General features: G+C 37.0%; 1 long non-coding RNA gene across 1 annotated transcript in view; it reads left to right on the top strand.

Annotated features, from left to right (window-relative positions):
• The first annotated feature begins 2,565 nt into the window (after positions 1-2,565).
• Positions 2,566-17,169, top strand: part of LOC131425038 (uncharacterized) — a 36,450-nt gene continuing 21,846 nt past the window's right edge. Inside the window, exons 1-3 of the long non-coding RNA XR_009228842.1 lie at positions 2,566-2,659; positions 5,606-5,727; positions 8,219-8,402. This is a non-coding gene — a long non-coding RNA (uncharacterized LOC131425038). The remainder of the gene's footprint in view (positions 2,660-5,605; positions 5,728-8,218; positions 8,403-17,169) is intronic.

Below are 17,169 nucleotides of genomic sequence, written 5' to 3'. Positions count from 1 at the left end.
TTGGGGTAGAGTCAGGAAAAAATTCTTTCTTACTTGACATTTTGATAGAGTGAGGAAGTGTCTATTTTTCCTAATGTAATTAGTTGGATATTCAAGCTAGGTTTCAAACTCTATTCTTTCATGAGTTTGGAGGGGAAAACTAGTACTTACTATCCAGCTTACTAGATGTTCACTGGTTAGTTTATAAAATATCACCACATATCTCTCATTTTAATCAGATTTTAAGTATGCACATGTAAGATACTCAATGTCAACATTCAAACAAAGAGTAGAGAATGAAAACCTCCTTCATTTCTCTGCCCATAGGGCATTGTGTTGAATATCTATCTAAGGATATGTGCATTTCCATGTTTTTGAAACAAAAAAAAAGGTATATATTAACACACTTTTTCTTTTGGAAAGTCAAAATAAGAGAACTCTTCTCAGTTCTCTGGGGACTTTACACTTATTTTATAAACCTCTGTACAGTTTGGCGGTTTAATCTTTTACAAAGAGTTTGCATGACTTTTGTAATTAAAAAAACATGAGACCAAGTAGAAAAAAGAATGGAAGGAAGTAGTCCAACTTTGTTCCTTTCAGGAGAGGACTCAGTCCATTCTCTCACTCATTCCAGAAATGCTTTCTGGTAGGTTCTGGGTTTAGCTCTATGGTGGAGCACTTGCTCAGTGTTTGAAAGGTCCTGGGTTCAGTCCCTGGTGCTGTTGAAATAAACAAAGCAGAACCATAAGACACATTCTGGAATGCTATTGGACAGTAGTGTGAGTCTTGGTACCAGTTATGTTTGATATATTTCAATAAGCTAGAAGAAAATGGTCCACATGTTTTCACCATAAACAAACAGGAAATGTTTGAGGATGTAGGTGTTCTTTAACCTAATGTGACCATTGCAGATCATTTGCATGTATCAAAATATCACATGGTACCCTGTTAGTATGTATTATTTTTACATTTTAAACATCATGTAGCTACACATTTAAAATAGTTTCCCATATTCTCTAAATTTATAAACAACAAATGGACAAATAGCTGTATTTGTGAACCTAATTAATACATTCTGAGAATGCCAGGCTTTCTCATTTTTATTTCATTTTCTATAGGCTCAGTAATTCTTCTGTATTTTTTAAGGTTTTATTTTCCTCACTTAATATATTTTAGCACATTACTAAATGTGCTAAAATGGTTCCTGTTCAGAAGACAGGAAGGTGATTAGGGTGATTAGGCCGGTGATTTATTTTGTTGTGGAGCAGTGATTGGCAAATAGTAGTTACTGTAAATGTTTGTGTGAGTGAGTGAAAAACTATCTGCAACTCTAAAAATGTGTATGTGATCAATAAAGATAAGGAATACTGCCAGGTGACCTGCAATTTAGATTGTGTAAGAAAATTAGCTTGAGGCACAAGCTACATATTAACTATAAGGATTCTTAAGAAATATTGTTGGATTAGTCATTTATTCATTCATGCAGATTATGTTGAGTGGCTACAGTATGCTGTTAGGAGCTGGGAAGACCACAGCGAATAAAATATTGCAAAGTTCCGGCTATTAGGGGCCTTGCATTATAGTATCCAGGGTTTAGGAAGAATAAATGTGTTATAGAAAAGTAAAAAACCTGTGGAAGGGGAAAGATGGTAATTGTTAGCTAATAGATATGGAGAGAACCTCCCTTCAGGTCTTGTCAGATTGAAGGATGATGTGCCTACAGTCTAACCTCAGCAGTAATGCTGAAGTAGGATAAATGGGCATGGTCTATGGTTATGCTTGACTCATTTAGAAGAAGCTATTTGATTTAATGTGTAACTGGATCTTTTCACAATGTTTCCTTATATAGTAGGAATCTTTTTGTACTCTGAGATTAACAGAAATTACATTTTTTAAAATATTTTTTTACTTGTAGATGGAGACAATCCTTTATTTATTTATTTATTTTTATGTAGTGCTGAGGATCAAACACAGTGTCTCATATATGTGAGGCAAGCACTCTGCCACTGAGGCACAGTCACATCCCCAGAAACTACATTTTAAAATAACAATAAAGCAAGCAAAAATGGGACAGAATGGTGACAACACTTGACATTCTTTTTTGAATAAGTATCTCAAACCTGGGAGAGCAAAATAATCATAATGGAAACTGTCACATTGCAAAGTCCTTCTGATACTAAAGTAACACCAAGCTAGATGCTATTATGGAAGAGCAATGTGAACAGGGAATGGCATGTGATTGCATAGAGTGAAATCAGGTCTGGGGGGCTGCTAGATTTGGTCTCATATGAATTTATATAAATATTAAATAGTTTTTAGTGGGGTAAAGGGAGAGATACCAACCTTCTCAAAATGTTGTACCCAGTTTCTATCAGAAGAAACTTTGCATTTCCGTATGTCTTATTGTAAGTTAAATTGACTAAGTTCTTTAGATTTTCATGGTCTGAGAGAAATTTGCATAAAAATTTTACATTTCTGAAGTTATGTTAATGGAATCAGTGGCAAATAAAATGGATTATAAGTTAAAAGACAACTTCTCAGTGTTTCACTCTCCTGTCACTCTGCAGATGAGGCCTGTTGGTGGACTATACATCCTGCCTTGAAGCAGTGATCAGAAGGCGAGAAACTATGGGTTGGAGGTGATCTTGTCCTAGGTAGCGAGTCCTTTGAGCAATACTTGGTAAGTGTGCACTGTAGGACCATGGGCTTAGTGTTGTGATAAAGGACAGTACAATGAGATGGTCTCTTTAGGGGTTATCCTGCCAATTTTCTGGGAAAGTTGCTGTTGCACAAGCCCGTACCTCTATGTGATGAGTTATTAACAATGAGTAGGAAAGGGAAGTGGCCTGAGTGGAAGTGCTTACCAGATCTTTCAAGCATCCTTCCTCATGCACTTGATTGAAGTGTATGTTCATGGTCCTGAGAGCACACCTGTGTCTGGATTCTTCTATGAATAGAATGTAAGCTCAGTATTATCAGGAGTTCCAAACCCTGGTCTTTATTTTATGCTCAATGTAAAGGTTATATTACAAAGATTGTGATTACCTATTTTTATATTCATGAAAGAAAATTATTACATCAGGAAAGCTTGCCATGTTAAGGAGAAATAGACAAAGTATAGGGGCCAGAAATGGGAAAATGAAGGGAAAAATTTGTTTAATCATTGGAGGATTTTGACTTTTTTTGATAAGGGAATTGTATATTTAATTTATTTAGTAAGTTGTAGTTTTGTTTAACAACAATCCTATGGGTAAATTCACAAAATATTGAAATCCACAGAACTGTAAAGGATTCCAGTGCAAAATATTCTTTTATTTTAAGGTTGAAAAGAAATTAATTATAAAATGGGACATTATGAGCTTTGCATGAATACCCACATGAAATATCTGAGTTGTCGTGGGTGATTTCAGAAATAGAGCACATTGAAAGCACAACATGGATTCTAGAGAGTGCATTGCCAGTGACATGAATCAAAATGTTGTTTGTGTGTACCTAAGTAGGAATGAGTTGGCATTTATATTCTCTATAAATGTGGAACTAGGGTGGCTTTGAGGTAGCTGTAAGTGTCTTGGGTTACCAGCACCTTCAGTTCCAGTTTTCAAATGTTTCTAGGAAACATGGCTTTGTTTTCCTGTCTCTATGGAGAAAGGTGATGATGAAGACAGGGAAACTATAACTGTGCTCTGTGTCACTGGCAGGGACTGTGAAGTTAAAAGGAGCATCTGCTGGTGCACAGCTGCTGGAAGGCCTGAGCATTTCTGTGCTCATTTCCCCTAGCTGATGTGCATGGAAACAGTCACCATGCCAAATTCTGGAAGAGCGCAGGTGTGCAGCTTGTAAAATAAGAATTTTTCAAGTCCTTGTTATGTGCATGTGTGTGCTGCAAGATGACGCATTTATTTGCTCAAGAGATGTACAGTTGAGCTGGAGTTGTCTTTGGAAACCAGTTGAAGTGGAACTAATTCATGGAAATTTCCATATACAAATTCTACATGTATCATATTTTGACTTTGATTATGAGTCTTCATTTGTTGTTGTACAACTTGTATTTTTCACTATATAACAGAGTTTATTGGATAGGGTATTATTCACCAAAGGAATGGAAAATCAGAAGCCAAGGCTTCTAATGTCAATTCTGCAGCTAACTAACTACCTGAGCAAGTCATGTCACTCCTTGAACTCCAGCTTCCTTGCTTGTAAAGTGAGGTTATTGATAATAACAGAATGTATAGCCAAGATATTGAGAAGAGGTAGTGACATAATGATTTTGTATAAAAATTTAAATACATATAGGCAAACAAAATAACAAACAGAGAAGTAGTATGATGCACAATCCATGGCTCACCATCAACAATTCTCTCATTTTGTTTCTATGGCACTTTCATCTTTCTGCCCCTTCATAGTAGCTTCTGGTTGTTCCTTATTTGCATTTAGTAGGGTCAAACTTTCTGTACATTTCAACATCAAAGCTTAGCTGTAGAGTTTTGACAGATGGTTCCACTGGGGCTACCCAGACACATACCTCCATGTGAGACATTTCCATTTTCCTTAAGTTTCCCCAAGAAAGTTACCAAACATTCCCTCCTAAATTTGTCCCTGCCTCTTTGACCAGAGAGATTTTTTTCACTCCTGATTCATAGAAGTCACAAGTTTTGCATCCTTAGGAAAACTGATGTTATTTTTATATATATGTAGTCTCTTGCTAATCTGATTTTACTTAGCTTTTTAAAAGTTAGCAATAATTGCTGAATTGTTTTCAATTACAGGAGATAAAAATCATGTTTAGGGTCCTTGTTTCATTGATAAATAAGTTACCCATATACTCAAATGTTGAAAAATCCCTAAATTCATAGAATAAGCTGTAGTTGACCATAACGTGTTGTTATTTGAAATCCTACTAGATATGTGTGTATTTATTTTATTCAGAATTATTGACTATATTCATAATGAAAATTAAATGTTTTATTCATGGTTAATTATATTTGCATTTCATACCATTTTCATATGTTATGAAATGTCATTTTTCTTTGATACTGAGCTACCTTGTTGGAAGTGTCGCTGCAGGAGGGCAAACTCTCAGGCTCATTGAACTGTGCACTTCAGATTTATGCATTTACTTCTCTTAATGTTACCATTTCATAGAAAGTTTAAAACATAGAGCCTAATAGAAGAGCTAACAAAAATATTCAGTTTTGAATTTCAAGGCTTCAGAAGCATTGCTCGGTGCTTGGTGATTGGTCAGCCTCTTGGGATCTGCTGTGAAGCCTGTGATGCTGTAGGAGTGGGAGGCAAAGTGCAATCTCCCCTTTGAAGCTTGTTCACAGTTTTCTGAGGCCAAAGATCATTTTTTGAATGTAGATATGTGGAAATTCCCTGCTGTTTGTTTTATTCAAGTCAATATTTATTGAATCATTTTGTAAAATAATAACTGAATGAATATATTGAAAGCTAGTTTGTACAGGGTGCTGTGTGTGTTATTTAATCTGAACACAATGGTATTGGGATGCCTCCACCTACCTTTTGATTCTGTTTCTGTTACTGTTCAGTGATTTCAGAGCACATCATGTTGACACTGGCTTGGGAAGGGGATTCCCAGAATGAAGGCATCACTTCTGCATTCTTACAGGCTATTATGCACCAGGAAGGCCACCTGGATGATGACTTAAACTTTTCTAGATCTCAGCATGAAGAAACATGCACAGACCAAGTCATCTGGAGCAATGTCTCACTTTTCAGTAGATTTATAAGGTACTTTTGCTTTTGTTGTCCTGGTACTTTGATATTTCATTTTCATTTTCTTTCTGTGTTTACAAGTAATGAATTTCAAAGTGTAAAAATACATTGAGGGAGTTCAACAGAACACAATACAAAATGCTACTTAGATAATTGTGTTTTTCTTTTAAGTGAAAGATAAAGGAATGTGCTTTTAGAAGTTGGGCATGTAATTTTCAATTGAGAGCTACAGGTTGGGATTATTCTGAAACTTGTTTTTGTGTAAGACTGACTTAATTCCCTTTTACAGAGAGAATAATGAAGACTTATATGCTTTTTAACTACATTAAAAATAGTGGTCCATGTAATAACTGATTTTTCCACCTGAAGATTGAAACAGTTGTATATCTACACACGAAATCAAACTTGCAGCCAAAGTGTTTTCTGATACCAATATATTAGTACACCATGTCATCTGTACAGGATGTATATCATCTATCTCTTGAAATTTGCAAATTTCATGAGAGGAAAATATTTTTGAAATATGCACTTTTTAAAAGTTTTCTTTTAATACTTTATTTTATTTATTTATTTTTATGTGATGCTGAGGATCCAACCTAGGGCCTCACATGTGTGAGGCAAGTGCTCTACCACTGAGCCACAACCCCAGCCTGAAATATGCACTCTTTATATATACAGATAATTCAGTATGATGAAGATGTTAAAAAAGGTATACATTTTAACAAGTTTGCACATATATCTTGTTTCTATAATTTACTTTTGGATATTTGGGGAATGGATATTTATGTTTATATTTTTAAATTTTGTTGATGTATTCTACTTGCTAATGTTTCTACAAGTCTATTGTGAGGTTTTTGTTAATTTCTTGTCATATATAAATTACAAATGTTTCCTACAATGTATTAGTTGGAAAAAAATTTTTAAAGTATTTTCTCAAAATAGCTAAATTAATAAATTATTTTTGCTTTCAAATGTAAGAAAGATCTTTCCTATCCAATATTATATTACTATCCACTTAATCATTATCTGCTTTTATAAACCATCCCACTCAGGATGTGTGTGTGTGTGTGTGTGTGTGTGTGTGTGTGTTGGGAGGACATTTATATGGCTGAAGAATGTGCATAACATGCAGCTTCATAGTATCCCTAGTGCTTTTTCCATTTCTGTGCCTAATTTAAACCTTAAACTTCATCAGATGGAATAAGGCTTAGAGTCTTAGAGATGGGGTAGGTGTCATTTTTATATTGTATTAATCATTTGTATTACTTATTAATTCCATTGCTTTATACAGTACTTCTTGTAATAAATAGAAAAATTTATAGAAATTATGAAAGTGGAGAATAGAAATGCTATTGACAAAATTAGTATGGGATTTTATTCAAAAACTTTATAATAGTTGCAGTTTTATTTTTATTGACTTATGAAGGGGAAGTACCATATTTCAAAATGTAATTTGTAATTGAGATCTATAGTTATCTTAATGTAAATGATGATACATTTTAAATATTTTGAGCATTATAATGTACAAAGCTAAGTTAATTATTATTAATAAGCCTTTATTGTTTCTAAAATATAAGTTTTGATGTAGTCAGAAAAATTTAGTCAAAAATATTTCTTTTCACTAAAATATTTTCATACAATTTTGTTGATGTAAAGAGCAAGAATTTGAACTATTTTTGAGCATTGAATTTTGTCATGACTAATGAGTATTACTGTATCAATTAGAATAGTGCTATTCTCCTATTTCTTTATGGTATCTGTTTTGTGTGTGTGTGTCTGTTTGTATGTTTTAACAGACTTTTTACCTTGCAATAATTTTATATAAAAGCATCACATTTTACCGTGCTCTCCAGACACATTCTAAGCTGTGAGCTTTAAAACGAAGAATCTCAGTAAACTCAACAAATTATCATATTCTTATTCACTAGCGTTTTGCTCCAAAGGTGAGAAAATACACCTTAGTCATCTTTCTTAATCTAAGTTTTAGATTTGAAAGTATTTAAAAGCATTTATTTTGGATAACAGAAAAATACCTTAATCTGTTACATTTTTGGATTAACATCAATAGAATATATTTTCAACTGCTAGGAATTAACAATGTAATAGCTGATGTCAGTGATCAAAGTAGAAACAACAAGAAAATGTCAGAATTATGAATCCTGGAAGATGTGGCTTCACACCTTAAAGGATGTAGTGCTTTAAAATGAAGTCTTAATATTGGTTGATTTCTAAATATTTAGACCATTAATTTTGTCATCATTGGTCCTATGCCTCTAGGCGAGGAGCTCCAGGTGGGGCTTTTATAATATGACATGGCACCTCTGTGTGGCAATAGAGTTCCCAATGGATGAGTTCATCCTTGCTGTTGGAGGACAGGAGGGCCTTCCTTCCGTAAGCCTTTCACACTAGTAGAGGGAGCAAATAACTCTGTGAAGTTATCTGTAAATCAAAAGACAGTGACATAAAATTGTGGGTCAGTGACAGCAGAGGTTTGCTGTGATTTCAGGAGCCTGGATGCTCTCATCAAGAAAGCGAAGACTCCTGAGACCAACCTGCCCATATAGTTGGTGAGCCTGAGTCTGCAGGATATCAACTGTTCCTTCCACCCTCCTGATGAGCACTTGGAGCATGAGGACAAACTGAACAGTTTGCATGCCCTGAAGAATTGGCAGAACCTCTTCTGGGGAGAGGTGAGTCTGCCCATTTCTTCTTTGTTTTCTTGGGACAACAACTTCTTGGCGGGGGGTGGGGGAGATTCTCCTTTAATTCTCCATCTTTACACTTTGAGGTGGAAGGCAGCAGGTGTGCTACTGCACAGGAAAACAGGCCTAGGAGGTACATGGTCATTACTTTTATTTCTCTGTCAATGATTGTTAATTTTACAGGATGAAATTTGCCATCACAAGGTATTGTGTTACCTTGTTTATTCATATTTCATGTATTCCTGGGATAGATTTTATATATCTTTTGGGATTAATTTCTCTTCTTGTGTTATGTGTGGGTCTTTTTTAGGGCATGGCCTTCTCTTGCTAAAGTGTCTTCTGTCTGATTTTCTGTAGAAGTGAATGCCCATAAGTGGAAACTGAGTTCTGTCAGCTGTTTCTAATTGGGACCTGATTATTTCTTCTAGGATTTTGAATTTTCTATTATTTTTAACAAAGTTTGTGTCCAGTTAATTTGGGTGTAGGTCAAGGTGAAATGTCTCTTGTCTGGGTTTATTTCAGTGGCGGAGTTTATTCCCTGTGAACTTGTACTTGGTCTGTAGATTCCTAGCACTTGCACAGAAAAGGCAGGGAGAAAAAAAAGCAACAAGTGAAGCAAAGAACATACAGCATTGAAATAAATACCCAATGCCTACTCCTACATCAATAGTGCTAATTACCCAGAAACGGTAATGGTGAGGTCACCAATTGCCAGCAGCAAAGACAGTAAATAGCTGTGGACAAGAACTGGCATTATAATAAGCAGCAGGTGTCAACTGTGCCATCCACATAATTAATAAGTGCAACAGCATGAATGGTTGGCGGCAGCAGTTACATGGAGCAAATAGTTCTAAAATATTATAAAAGTATAGTTTATTAAGAGAAAAGAAAATGTGATAGGAAGGTAAAAAAACTTTAGATGTTCAAAATGTGAGAGAACACAGATGTAGCAAGTGAAGGTTTGCAGGAGAATAAATAGCAAATACAAAAAAAGAGGGGGGAAGAAAGTACAAGGGAATTTAGCTGTTATTGGGAGAAGGAGGAAGAGAGAGAAAAACAAGAAACAAGTAAACAAAAACAAAACAAAAATAAAATATCGTAACCCTCAAACAAAGCAAGGAAAAATAACTATTAAAAATGTTAGAGATTTGGGGCTGGGGTTGTGGCTGTAGAGGGCTCGCCTAGTTCTCTTGAGGCCCTGGGTTCCATCGTCAGCACCACATAAAAGTCAATAAACAAAGCAAAGTTGCTAAAAGATAATTTTCAAAAAAATATGCTAAAGATTTACCCTATGTACATGTATGAAGACACAAATGGTGTGACTCTACTTTGTGTACAAACAGAGATATGAAAAATTGTGTTCTAAATGTGTAATATGAATTGTAAAGCATTCTGTCATATAACAAATAAAAATAAAAAAGGAAAATGCTAAAGATGAGAAAAAAGAAGTATGTATGTGTATGTATATATACTATGAACCAATCAGTATAGCAGGAACACCAAGAAAAAAAGAAGGAAAAATATTCAAGGTAGTTAAAATTGTGCAGGAAATATGGATTATCAATGCCTGTTCCCAAGGGTTTCTTTCCATTTCTTGGACTTTTTACCACCTTTGAATGGCCCCTTGTTTTTGTGTTGGCCAAACAGCTTCTAGTTGGAGTGGCCTTCCACTGAAGCTGGTTCTGATGACTCTCTTCTTTCCATATAATTAGCATGAGGTAGGAGATAGTGGGAAGAACTGTCCTTTGGCATTTTTACACAGAGACCATCTGGATGCACTGCCAGGGTGGGGCTATGGCAGATTTCTATGAGGGGTGTTCCATGTGGGGTGCTTACTTCTAAACATGCCTCAGGGGCTTTGCTGGGTGGTGTCTGCTCTGGGGGAGATTAGGTCAGCACACACCTAGGGCCTGGCAGTTGCTGCTCTCTGCTGGGAGTTTGGATCTCAGGAGCCTCCCAAGCATTCCACACATGGGGTGAGGGAGCCAGTCCTCTACCCCCTCTGCTGCCCACCAACGCAGCCTTCCCAGGCTTAGTCCCAGAGAGTGTTCACACCTGCTTCCACTGGTCATGAAGTTGGACAGTTGAGGCTAGATACTGAGGAATTAGCAGGAAGCAGGTTTATTGGCTGCTGCTAACTCCATAGTGGGGGCTTTCACCTAAATTCATTTGTCCATCTGAAGCCTAAGTCCAGAATTCTTTAGAACTTTATACCCAGTGTGTAGGGAGAGGGAAGCTCAGAGGCTCCCAATTTGAAGTAGTCTATATAATAAAGTATTTTTTCTTCTTTTACTGGAATGGGTAACTAACCCAGCCCTGAATACCAAAGACACTGAAAAAGTAGTGCTTGGGAAAGGGAGGGTTCTGCTCCCATTTCCCCCACCAGCTGGTTTTCAGGGAACCTAATTAGCACCATTCACTCTTATGTTTTTATTGTAAAGGATTTTCTCTAGGATCTAACTACTCTCCTTTGAAGTGTAAACATCTCTCTGAAGGCTCCCAGCCCAAACCTAGAGGCATTTATTGCACTCTGCTTTCTTTTTTCTTTCTTTATTTTATTTTATTTATTCTAATTTGTTATATAGGACAGCAGAATGCAATTCAATTCATATTACACAAATAGAGCCGAAATTTTCATGTCTCTGGTTGTGCACAAAGTAGAATTGCACCACTCATGTTTTCATACATGTACTTAGGGTAATGATGTCCATCTCATTCCACCATCTTCCTACCCCTATGCCCTCTCCATTCACCTCCCTCCCCTTGCCCTATCTAAAGTTTATCTATTCCTCCCATGCTGCCCACCCCATCCCCATTATGAAACAGCATCCTTATATCAGAGAGCATTCTGCATTTAGTTTTTTTGGGATTGACTTACTTCACCTACCATTATATTATCCAACTCCATTCATTTACCTGCAAATGCCATAATTTTCTTCTCTTTTAAGGCTGAGTAATATTCCATTGTGTATATTTACCACATTTTCTTTCTTTATTCATCTACTGAAGGGTATCTATGTTGGTCTCACAATTTAGCTACTGTGAATTGTGCTGCTGTAAACATTGATGTGGCTGTGTCCCTGTAGTATGCTGATTTTAAGTCCTTTGGGTATAGACTGAGGAGTGAGATAGCTGGGTCAAATGGTGGTTCTATCCCCAGTTTTCCAAGGAATCTCAGTATTGCTTTCACTTTTGGATGCATTAATTTGCAATTCCACAAGCAATGTGTGATTGCCTTTTTCCCCACATCCTTGCCAATACTTATTGTTGTTTGTATTTTTTTAATTGTAGATAGATCCAGTATCTTTATGTACTTATTTTTATGTGGTGCTGAGGATCAAACCCAGTGCCTCATGTATGCAAGGCAGGTGGTCTACCACTGAGCTACAGCCATGGCCTTGTTGTTTGTATACTTAATAGCTGCTATTCTGACTGTAGTTAGATGAAATTTAATAGCTGCTATTCTGACTGTAGTTAGATGAAATTTTAGAGTGGTTTTGATTTGCATTTTTCTAATTACTAGAGATTTTGAACATTTTTCATATTTGTTGATTGATTGTATTTCATCTTCTGAGAAGTGTCTGTTCAGTTCCTTGGCCCATTTATTGATTGGTTCATTTGGGTTTTGGGGGTGTTAAGATTTTTTACTTCTTTATATATCCTAGAGATTAGTATTCTATCTGATGTGCATGTAGTAAAAATTTTCTCCCATTCTGTAGGCTCTCTATTCACCTCACTGATTGTTTCTTTTGCTGAGAAGAAGCTTTTTAGTTTGAATCCATCCCATTTATATTGATTCTTGATTTTAATTCTTGTGCTATAGGAGTCTGATTAAGGAAGTTGGGGTCTAATCCAATATGATGGAGATTTGGGCCTACTGTTTCTTCTATTAGGTGTAGGGCCTCTGGTTTAATTCCTAGGCCTTTGATCCACTTTGAGTTGAATTTTATGCATGGTGAGAGATAGGGGATTAATTTGTTGCATATGGATTTCCAGTTTTCCCAGCACCATTTGTTCAAGAGGCTATCTTTTCTCCAATATATATTTCTGATGCCTTTGTCTAATATATGTTTATGGGGATTTGTCTCGGTATTCTCTCTTCTGTACCATTGGTCTACAAGTCTATGTTGGTGCCAATATCATGCTGTTTTTGTTACTATTGCTCTGTAGTATAGTTTAAGGTCTGATATAGTGATGATACCTACTTCACTCTTTTTGCTAAGGATTTCTTTCACAATTTTTGGTCTCTTATTTTTTCAAATGAATTTCATGACTATTTTTTTCTATTTCTATGAGAAATATCATTGGTATTTTGATTGGAATTGCATTAAATCTATATAGTGCTTTTAGTAGTACAGTGATTTTGACAATTTTAATTCTGACTATCCAAGAACAAGGGAGATCTTTCCATCTTCTTAGATGTTCTTTATTTTCTTTCTTTAGTGTTCTATAATTTTCACTTTAGAAGTATTTTACTTCTTTTGTCAAGTTGATTCCTAAGTATTTTATCTTTTTTGAGGCTATTGTAAATGGGGTAATTTTCCTTGTTTCTCTTTCAGAGGATTTGTCACTGATATATAGAAATGCCTTTGATTAATGGGTATTGATTTTATATTCTTGCATAGATGCAAAATTTCTCAATAAAATACTGGCAAATTGAATACAGAATCATATCAAAAAGATAGCTATCTATGCTAAGCCCCAGGCCAACATCATTCTAAATGGAGAAAAATTGAAAGCATTCCCTCTAAAAACTAGAATAAGATAGGGATGCCCTCTTATACCACTTTTATTTAACATAGTTCTTGAAATACTAGTCAGAACAAATAGAGGAAATAAAGGGATATGGATAGGAAAAGAAGAACTAAAATTAGCATGATTTGTACTCTGCATTTGTAAACACACTTCCTACCTAAAAACTCTTACATACAATCATATATCATTTTGGACTTGAAAATTTATGACACTAGCTGCCCGTAAATGTTGTGCAAAAGTAAGATGTGCTCAGAATCTAGAGTGCTGATCTCTTCAGGGCTTGCAGCCAAATTTAGTTATTGTGAGACAGAAAAACAGGAAGTCTGACTCCACTTGAACCCTTTTGCAGGTATTCTTGCTGATAATCTAAGAACAATTATGGTGAGGGTCTCTGGAATAGCTTAATATTTTCTGTGAAGGAGGGGGTGCCACTAGGGTCATATTTGCACTACCAGACTCGAAGGTGAACCCTCCATATTTCTGACTTGACCCCTGGGTACATTCTTCTCTGTGCCTGTTTTAATCATGTTCTGTGTGGTACATCCTAGGCCACATGGCATGAGCTTCCTGGGACAGTGTGGCAGTGTTAGCTGTGACCTTCCAACTCTGCAGCAGCAGCTGTACAAATATTGCCTCCAGATGGTTCTGACCAAGTTCTCTGTGGCCATTTGAAAATCACTGAGCACTTTTCAAATACAGGTTCACAGTGCAGCCTCTGGATCAGCTAGGTTCAGCCAGCTTCTCTGATATATAGGTTTTCTGTCCATTGTGTTTCTCTCTATGTTTTTCCTCCCCTCTCTGAGGACGAGCACTGCTGCTGCTGCCATAGCCAGCTTGGCTCCAACATATTCTTTCTTATTCTTTGGTCGATGAACCCAAATTTCTGAGTGTCTCTAACACTCTCTGTGATGCTACAATTTCAGTCAATTCCTGCTTTCACTCATGTCACTGGGAAGCAGTGGTCCTGATGCTTGAAACTTGCGTCATGGAACAACTGGAAATGTAGCTGACTTCCAGTCCACCATCTCCAATCTTCAAAAGTAAACCACTTTAGAAGGTTCTTATTTTTTTTTAAATCTTTCCATGGGATTTTCTGTAACTTACTATGTCTTTAATTAAATGATTATAGACATACCTAAGAACAAGGATCTTCTCTGAAGCTTACTTAACAATTGTCTGCCATTTATGATGCACTCATTTAGTCTAGCATTAAAGTGTGCAAACGCAACTGTGAGGTGAGTATTTTTCTTATTCTTCCCTTGCTGTTTGAAAATGGCACTTGGGGTTTAAAAGCACTTGAATTACTTGAAGAACATTTTTTTTACTGTGCAAATGTGGGTCTTGTCATCTTTTGAATAAGCTTTCTCAGTTTTCTTTATGATTAACAGGCACACTTGAGCCAGACTTCTTTCTTAAGTTGGGTAAGCATTTTCTCTCAGCAGAAGGTTTCTTTTTAAAAAAAAAAATTTAATTTTTAGTTATAGATGGGTACAATATCTTTATTTTATTTTTATGAAGTGCTGAGGATCGAACCCAGTGCTTCATGCATGCCAGGTGAGCGCTCTACCACTGAGCCATGGTCCCAACCCAATTCCCTTAACTATTAACATCTCATTTGATTAAGAAAGGATTTGAGGGTGCTTTTACTGAATATTGACACAGAATTTCCTGAAACTTTTTCTTAAAGGAATATAGTAGTATAATAAACATGTGTGTCACTAAGAACATAGTGATTTCAGGCACAAAAATATTTTTAAATTTTAAACTATTTTTTTCTAGATCAAGAGATAAATTCTTAGTGTATTTCCCTCAAAAATGAAAATGCCCCAGTATGTAAATACATTTTCCCTATATATTTGCAAATCGCTACTCCTGGAGATAACTGCCAGTTATCAGTTCTGCTTCCTCAGATGTTAAAGTTTGAGCATTAGAGAAGTACTCTGAGACAAGTGTAGTAAGTTTTATTTAAAAAGTAGTAACACAGACTTCTCCTGGGAGGGGAAAGGGGGCCAGCTATAGCTGTTGTCCGAAGAAGTGGGAGTGTCCCACAACTTTTATACATTTTAGATTGTCTTTGTTCTCCTGCCCTCTTTCCCCTTATCTCTCTCCCTTCTGCACACTGAGGAGGCTCAGGAGACACTGGTGGGATGGCCAAAGGTGAGAAGCATATGGGCAGAGAGAAGGGCCAAATGGAGTGATCCAGGCAGGTAGCAGCTCAGGGGCATTAATTAGCAACTCCTTAGCTGCTCAGGGGTTGTTTCATTTACAGCATTCTGGGAGGGGCAGTATAGGCAGGTGATCTTGGTAATCAAAGGGCTCTGGAGGCATTAACAATCCAAGGGTGGTCTCCAATCTCCCAGACCCAAACTAGCCTCCATTTTTGCTGTCCATCCTGTCTATACTGACTGCCTGTCTTTAATTCTTGCTTCACTGGGAGTTCCTATTAATTGCCCACCCATTCCACACCTGTTTCTTCCAGATAATTCTGAGTGTATATGTATTTAAATATCTCACCCCAGGAAAGCTTCCTTTTCCCTTCTGTCAACTTAGTTAAGCATTATAATTCCTTGTGTGGTTTCCTGGTGGGACATCTTTTTTTTAAGAGAGGCTGTCAGGGTGGGGTCACATGGACTTGGTATCTGATGAATCTTGGTGTTGATAGAAGCTCTTATTCTACTGGGTTTCTATAACAAAAGGCCAAAAGTAGGTGCCTTATAATCAGAGACATTTGTTTCTCTTTATCCTGGATGGGAAGTCCAAGTTCAAGGCTCCATCAGATTCTATCTGGTCAGGTGGCACATTTTCACTGTGTCCTCACATGGCAGAAGGGAAGAGGGTGTCTCTAAATTCTGTGTTATGAGGACCTTAGTTGCATTTCTGAAGTCTCTGCTGTTAAGATCTGATCCCCTCGCAAAGTCCCCACCTCCCAAGGCCCTCACCTTAGGGGTAGGATTTCAGCATATAAATCTTGGAATGGGGGACCCAGACTTTCAGACTATAATAGAATCTTCACCCACTCATCAAAGATGGATTGAATGTCTGCCATGGGAGAGGCTCTGATCCAGATGTTGATGGACAGTGGTGGCCAGGGTAGAGTGTCTGTTCTCCTAGAGCTCATGGTGGCATGAAAGGGATGGTTAGCAAAGATAACAGAGCCAGCCACAGTGCTGTGTTGTTGTGTTGCAGTGCCCATGGTGGAGCTGAGGTGGCCAGGCAGTCCTTTCTCACTGATTGTTGCCATCACACAGGAAGGACTTTGGCCATGTGATTGAGTTTAGAGGGATGGAAAAGGGTACTTTCTCAAAGGAGAGATTGGGTCTTGATAGAAGGAAGGTGCACCCCTCCTGCCCTCCACATTTATAGTAGGTCACAGGGAAGTTTCCAGAGTCCCTACCAGGTCCACCTTTAGACTTTTGACTGACAGAAGGATGGCATCAGACTTCCAAGCCCCATTGCACATGGCAAGGTTTCAGGGCAAGTCTAGGTCAAATTTGCCTTTGCTGACTGGTTCTAATTGGAACCATAAAATCTCTAAGAATCTGTTCTTACAGATGTTGTGATTAGGTGAAATTATCCTAATCTCCTGGAGTTCTAGGATCTGGTCTGTGTAAGGGTCACAAAACTTTCCCTCCAGATAACCGTGTTCTTCCTATAGGTATTTTGGGGTTGCATTTTTTCCTGCAAATAACAGGTATCTTGTTGAGGAATGTAATGTTCCTGTTGACTTAAGCCAGGAAGGGTTGCAGGTAAATTGCTTGGTAAAAGAATGCCTATAGGGGTCAGCACAGTAGTCCAGTTTATAGAATTCCTCCTATAACCTTATGGTCCCACTACTCACATCTATCCGGTCTGTTGCCTATCAGTTACTAACTGGACTGCTCTCTCCATCTGAATGACTCTCTCCATCTGAATATTACTTACTACTTAATTAGTAAGTAACCAAAGACTGATAAAATTGACTATATGGCATCAGCATCTTTTAAGGTAATATAATTATAGA

The sequence above is a fragment of the Marmota monax genome, unplaced genomic scaffold, assembly GCF_021218885.2.
Source record: "Marmota monax isolate L192 unplaced genomic scaffold, Marmota_monax_Labrador192_F-V1.1 WCK01_AAM20220418_F8-fsc00881, whole genome shotgun sequence".
In the NCBI taxonomy this organism is placed as follows: Eukaryota; Metazoa; Chordata; class Mammalia; order Rodentia; family Sciuridae; genus Marmota; species Marmota monax.
This window is presented reverse-complemented; position numbering and strand designations above follow the sequence as displayed.